The following is a 6,592-nucleotide window of genomic DNA, read 5'->3' as shown; positions in this document are numbered from 1 at the left end:
CCAGGCTCCTCCGCCCATGGGATTTTCCAGGCAAGAGTATTGGAGTGGGGTGCCATTGCCTTCTCCGAGTAGAAACTCATTAAGTATCAAATCCATCTGGCCAGTTCTTACCACCTCTTGGCAGAAAAGGGAGACCCAATTTGAAAGCCCTGGAAATAGCTTCTGAAGATAATTGGGACTTTCATTAATTCATTCAACATGCAAGCCCTGAACCTCTCCTTCTATCCTGGAGAGTCACACATGAAAATAAATAAATAAATAAATAACAGTCCTTGTTCTCAAGGGACTCATATTCTAGTGGGCAAAGCTGCAACATACTCCAGCCACTTGATGGAACACATTATAAAAGTGGTAGATCCAAGAGGGCGGGGAAGACTCCTGAGGGTACTGAGAAACCTTCCCAAAGAAGAAAGCTGAGGTAGAACTTGAAGGACAAGTAGCAGTTGTCAGGCAGACAGAAAAAGAAAGTATATTCCAAGGGAAGAGAATAGCATATGTTGAGTAACAGAACAGGGCAGGTTTAGATGGAGCTGGAACAGGGAGGATCAGTGAGAAATTACCCTGGAGGAGGAGTCAGATGGGGTAGAGGACTCTTGAGTGACACCTCTGAGCCAAGAGAGATGACATTCAAGATTTATAACAACCAGTGTGGCATGGGCATGAAACATTTTGAAAAGACCCCGGAGCCATAAAAAATAAGGTCACGATGGGGTCTTTAGGAAGGGACTCCTCATATTTAGAATAATTTTGGCCACTGAAGTGACTATAGGTGGATAATCGATGTATTTGCTATTACAGAGACTTCCATGCTATTTGAAAATTTAGCCTGACATTGACAGTAATATATGGCATACAAGATACATATACATTGGCACATAATACTGTTTCACAGAAGCGTTTTTCTAACGTGTATCCATATCTATAGAGAAGAAATTCTCCACTATCCTGCTAAAACTTGGGTGTATAGTATTGTCATAGCTGCCCTAAGTGTGTAGGCCACAGCCACACGTCATCTATCCCTAATCACTGTTGAGTTGCTGTAACATGGTCAGTTGAATTGAATGTATTCCCCTTGAAATTTGATCCCTGTCAATTTCTTTAAAATGTCTTAGCGAATCACTTGAATGAATCCACCTTTTCCCCCTCTCCTATTCATTGCCTTTGCTATATAATCTCAGATAGTCAGGGTAGAGAAGGAACGTTTTTTAAATTCTCTTTGGACTCCATAGAGCTCCCTCTTTGTTAATTATCTTCTGAACCCCCTGACTCATCCATGGTCATCCCACACTATCATCTGATGCTAGCATGGATATTATTGTCTGACCTGTTGTTTTTCTAAGCCTCCCGAGAGAATCAGTAATAGTCTCGCCACACAATGAGGTTATATTAATCATTTATTTGCAAGGGAACCAGGTCACCTTTCACGTCAGCTCTCCTAACATGTCAATTTTTAACACATCTAACATGAAACAGCCCAAACAAATCAGTTCCATCTAGCTAAGGGCCTGCAAGCAAATGTTCTTAGAAAATTAGTAAGAACAAAAATGATGGGGTTTTTTTTAGTGTAGTTTAATGCTAACCAAGTCAATGTGACCAGGGTCATCTCCACCTGCTGTAGGTTGTGAGGGCAAATGCAACCTTGTGTCTGTAGGAAGTCAGAACCCAGGTTTTACACTTTTGGAGCCAGACTGGTCTCTGTTTAAATTTCAGCTTTAGTACTTGCTTGCTGTGGGCCTTAGGCAAGTTTTTTTAACTTCCCCAAGTCTAGGTACATTGGAGATAAATGTACCGCCCTCACTGGAGAAGGAAACGGCTTCTCCAGTACTCTTCTCCAGTACTCTTGCCTAGAGAATTCCATGGACAGAGGAGCCTGGTGGGCTGCTGTCCGTGGGGTCACACAGAGTCGGACACAACTGAAGCGACTTAGCATTCATGCATGCATTGGAGAAGGAAATGGCAACCCACTCCAGTATTCTTGCCTGGAGAATCCCAGAAACAGAGGAGCCTGGTGGGTTGCTGTCTATGGAGTCGCCCAGAGTCGGACACGACTGAAATGACTTAGCAGCAGCAGCAGCAGCAGCAGCATACCGCCCTCACAGGGTTGTTGTGAGGATTGAAGGTAAGGAATGGAAATTGGAAGGTGCTTTGTGCCCGGCAGTGAGCAGACACTCATCAAGTGGTAGTTATTATTATTGTTACTGCGGGTCCATTGTAAGGCAGAAAGAACCCAAGGCTCTGAGTCGGGAGCCTAGGTTATGTTCTGAGCTGCACTACTAATGAGGCAAAGACACTGTCTCATCTCTTGACCTCAGACACTCTGTAAAATGAGGAGATTTGCTGAAGGGTGGCTAGTACATCACATGACTTCCTCCAGTCTTCTAATCAACATTCAAGACAGGCATCAATAATCAATCACAGCACTTGTTCCTGAGGAGCAAACAGAATCATTCTCAATGCCGGATCCCAAATAGCCTCTACTGCTCAATTAAAGTTGGCAACTGAAATGAAGTTTATTTGCCTTCCCTGTATTAAACAGCCTCAGACATATGTTTTAGTGCTACCATTCTGTGGCTCTGTGGAAGAAGTGCCTTCTGATAAAGTTTGCAAGTCAACTCCAAGGTGAAGTGAAGGGCTCCGGGATCAGAGAGTGACTTCCCACCTAATGAGATGGAAACAAATAATTCAACCCAAAGAGGTAAGGCAATAAGAGCGACCTGGATTTATGTCTGTTTCTTCTGCTGTGTCCTTGCTCTGTGACCTTGGACAAATCACTTAACCTCTCTGAGCCCCCGTTTTCTCATTTGTAAAAACAGACCTGAGATGGTTATGTAAGGTGTTAACATCGGGGGAAACTGAGTTATCCTTGCAACTGTTGTGTAAATCTAGAATTATTCCAAAGTTTAAATTTTTCTTATTTAAAAAAAATAGGCAGAAGGGCAATTACCTTGGGAGACTGTGAAGATAAAATGAGATAAAGAGGTGTGGAAAGCATGTAGTTCGGTGCTTTTCTTTTGCCCCTCCCAGGCATCTCCCTTCACCTACACCTTCAAACTCGCTGAACACCTGGAGAATCAGGAGGTATGTTTTCTGGACTGCGATGCCAGCAGGTTCACCAGCCTGACAGCACTGTAATTCAGAGCCTTGCTGCCAAGCCAAAACCCTCCCAGCAAGAAGGTTGGTTTTACATGGTCCTAGGATCTAATAAATGTGTCACACGTTGCCAGAAAGCAAAGTGACCTATCTTTGTTGGACTCTGAGTGTGTGTGGGGCGGAGGAGGGCAGAAGGGTGCGTGCAGGGGGAGGCGAAATAAGAGAACCAGCTAGAATCTGGATAAGACTTGCAGGTCAAGGAAGCTAGTCAAGGAAGCAGGTTCAAGCTCCACTCCCACCCTCCAACTTACAACCCACTTTCTTGTTGGCTTTGGGTAAAAGCACTTTTTCCAGACAGACCCTGTTAGATCCAAATACGTTGGAGGTGGGGGGCGGAAGGAGGAGTATATAACCAATCAGTAGTTTCTTGCTGCTCCCAGGCCTGTTTGCCCACAATCCATCCCTTCCTCTTCCCTTCTCTGCTGACATTGTAGCAGGAGAGGACAGAGAGGGGAGGGGGATGAGTGGACCCCTGAAGGCTGTTTCCCAGGTCCTGGTGGGTTTGGCCAATGGAAGGCACTGGTAGGACTTGGAAAACAGAAGGGAGAACAAAGCTGGGCTACTTCTCTCCTTCCCTCTCTGCCTCATGTGATGTCCCCCACAGTGACTGTGTCTCTCTTGTGGCTCCAGTTTCCACCGAGCAACCTAGCTCCCTCACTTCTGGTGTAGGAGCTTCTTGCTGTGGCTAATCTCTGGGTAGCCTCATTGTCCTTGGCTTGGCACTGAAGCTCTCTCATCAGCTGGGTAACCAATTCCCTGCACTGAATTCCTTCTCCCTTAAATACTCAGTGATTCATTCCTGTTGTCCCAGTTGGACCAGACTGATCAACCCTCCACCGGCCCAGAGCCAGGATTCTTGCTCTGCACTAGTCAATTTTCATTTTGGAATGCAATGCTCTGAGAGACTTATCTGGGAAATCTGGGTGGGAGATTAAGGGGAGTGGAAGAGGTTTGAGGAATTAGAAATGGAGGTCAAGCTCAGGAGAGCCTGGTGACCTAAGTAAAGTCTGAAAAAAGAAGGGAGCAAGAACAGAAAAGCAGCGGAGCTAGTTTTACTGCTTCTCGAATTTGCACTGTCTTGACCTGTGGTGCTCTGAGCCCTCTGCTTTGGCAGAAAGCAAGTCAAAGCCTAGAAAGAGAAGAAAGATGAGCACCCCGCCCTCCTCTGAATCAGCTCTAGAACAGGGAAAGAAGAGGAGAGAAGTTCCAGGTTGTGGCAGGCCTGGCTGTAGGCGGCGGACACATTCCAATCAGATGAAGGAGAACAGCCCTAGGAGCCCCACGGAGCCCCTCAATCAGGCAGTCCTGAACAGTCATGATCAAACTGTTCCAGACGAAGGACTTGCTTGATGCTGAGTGGCAGGATTTCAACAGAAACAATGCAGGACTGTCCCTAGGACTGAGGTCCCTTTGCTTCATCTCATTGCAAACTGTGTTTGGGGCTGTATAGACCCAGCTGCTGTGCTTGAGTCTCATTCATCAGCTACTAACTGACTGCGTGACCTTGGAGAAAACAGACAGAGGGCAGTTAGGCCCCCTGCTTACCTAAGAGGACACATTGTGAGTACCCAATACACATCAAACTGTAATTCCAGCTTCAAGGAGGAACAGAGCAGATGCCTGAGAAATGCTTCCTGCTGGAGGCTGGGAAAGCAGAATGGAGAAGCTAGCCTGTAGTGCTCAAGAGCATGGTTTTAAAGTTGTTGTTAGTTTGGTTAGGGGCAATGGTAATACTGTCACTGGATATGAAAATATCCCTAATTGTTTTAGATGTGTCATGAAGTATGTAGAGGTAAATGATATAACACCTGGGATTTCCTTCCAAATATTAAGGCAAGGCCTTAAAGAAAAGAGAAAAAGAAAAAGATAAATAAAGCTAACGTGAAAATAATCTTGATAGCTATTGAATCTGGTAATGAGTACACAGGGATTTTACACTATTCTAATTTTTTTTTCTTTCTCCAATTTTTTTTAAATTAAAGTAGCTTCCCAGGTGACTCAGCCATAAAGAATCCACCTACAGTGCAGGAGACGAAGGTTCAATCCCTGGGTTGGGATGATCCCCTGAAGAAGGAAATGGCAATCCACTCCAGTAAATTCTTGCATGGGAAATCCCATGAACAGAGGAGCCTGGCAGGCTACAGTCCATGGTGTTGCAAAAGAGTCCGACACGACTGAGTGACTAAAAAACAATAACAAAGAGTAATTTACAATGTTGTGTTAGTTTCAAGAGTACAGCAAAATGATTCAGTTACATGTACATACATACATTCTTTTACAGATTCTCTTCCATTATAGGGTAAGATACTGAATATAGTTCCCTATGCTATTGCAGCAGGCCCTTGTTGTTTACCTATTTTATATATAGTAGTATTATACTATTCTACTTCTGTCTGTATGAAAATTTTCATAATAAATTTTTAAAGCATGTGTTTTAGAGTCAGACCTGAGTTTGACCCCAGTTATTTAAGCAATAAATGTGTAATGGAGTAATACTGGCTACCAGGCCCTGTGTTTTGACTCAACAGTGGTAGGTACAAGAGGCACAAAAGAGACCAGGTCAGGGGTCCCAAACAGAGGAAAGGCTTTCAATATTAGGTGGCCAGAAAAAAGTGACAAATGTCCACCTCATCTATCTAGGTTCTTTCTAAATTGCCTCCGATGTCTCTGATGCCTCTGATGCCACTTTCTGCTTGAAAGGCCAGAGTGCTTTCTGATGAATTCTTCCATGATCCCTAAAAGGGCACTGAAGCTCTCTTTTGTGACCTGTGCTGCTGTAGCCAATGGCTAGGGAGGACCACTGCAAGCTGGGGTGGGCTGCCTTTCCAGTGCCCTGAGCAACTCACAAAGTCCCACCCGATCCTAACTCCAAGGAGATTCTGAGCTTCCATGGGACACTCTGAAGTCTCAAGCAAATTGCCCTTTCCCCCCCTTGCCTGTCCCTCTCCCTCACACTTGTCCAGGATTGTGTCATTGAAATCACATGAGCAATGAGGCATTTCAAAAGTTAGACAGACCTGTATTTGAATCCAGACTCCACAAACTGACTACCAATGTGACCTTTGAGCACATCACCTCAATGCTCTGAGCTTCCATTGCCTCTTCTGTAAAATCATGACAAAATGGCACTTCCCTCACAGGGTCACGTGAGGGTTAGTGAAGAAAGTGCTTACATGGTTCCAGGTTCAAGGTAAGCTCTCCCAAACCCAGGCACTGCTCTTGCTGAGGGACAGGAGAATAAAGAGTTTATTCTCTGCCTGGGTGGGAGGTGCGGAGAAGGAACAGGAGTTGAAGTACCTCTGAGTCATAGCCTCATCATCCAGAGCTCAGGGCTCCCCTTGAGCATGGGCCCTGAGGCAAAACACCCCGTGCACGTTTTCACCAGGGAGAATCCAGGGGCCCCCGGTGAGGTGGAAACCCTTTGGCCTGAGGGGCACTAGGA

At 45.3% G+C, this 6,592-nt stretch overlaps 1 long non-coding RNA gene across 1 annotated transcript; it reads left to right on the top strand.

The window, feature by feature from the left end:
* The first annotated feature begins 1,632 nt into the window (after positions 1-1,632).
* Positions 1,633-5,497, top strand: LOC132344282 (uncharacterized). Its single transcript, XR_009493485.1, has 3 exons — positions 1,633-2,695; positions 3,025-3,174; positions 5,133-5,497. It is a non-coding gene; the product is annotated as an uncharacterized lncRNA (long non-coding RNA).
* The last annotated feature ends 1,095 nt before the right edge of the window (positions 5,498-6,592 follow it).

Source organism: Bos taurus, chromosome X (genome assembly GCF_002263795.3).
Source record: "Bos taurus isolate L1 Dominette 01449 registration number 42190680 breed Hereford chromosome X, ARS-UCD2.0, whole genome shotgun sequence".
NCBI classification, from domain to species: Eukaryota; Metazoa; Chordata; class Mammalia; order Artiodactyla; family Bovidae; genus Bos; species Bos taurus.
This window is presented reverse-complemented; position numbering and strand designations above follow the sequence as displayed.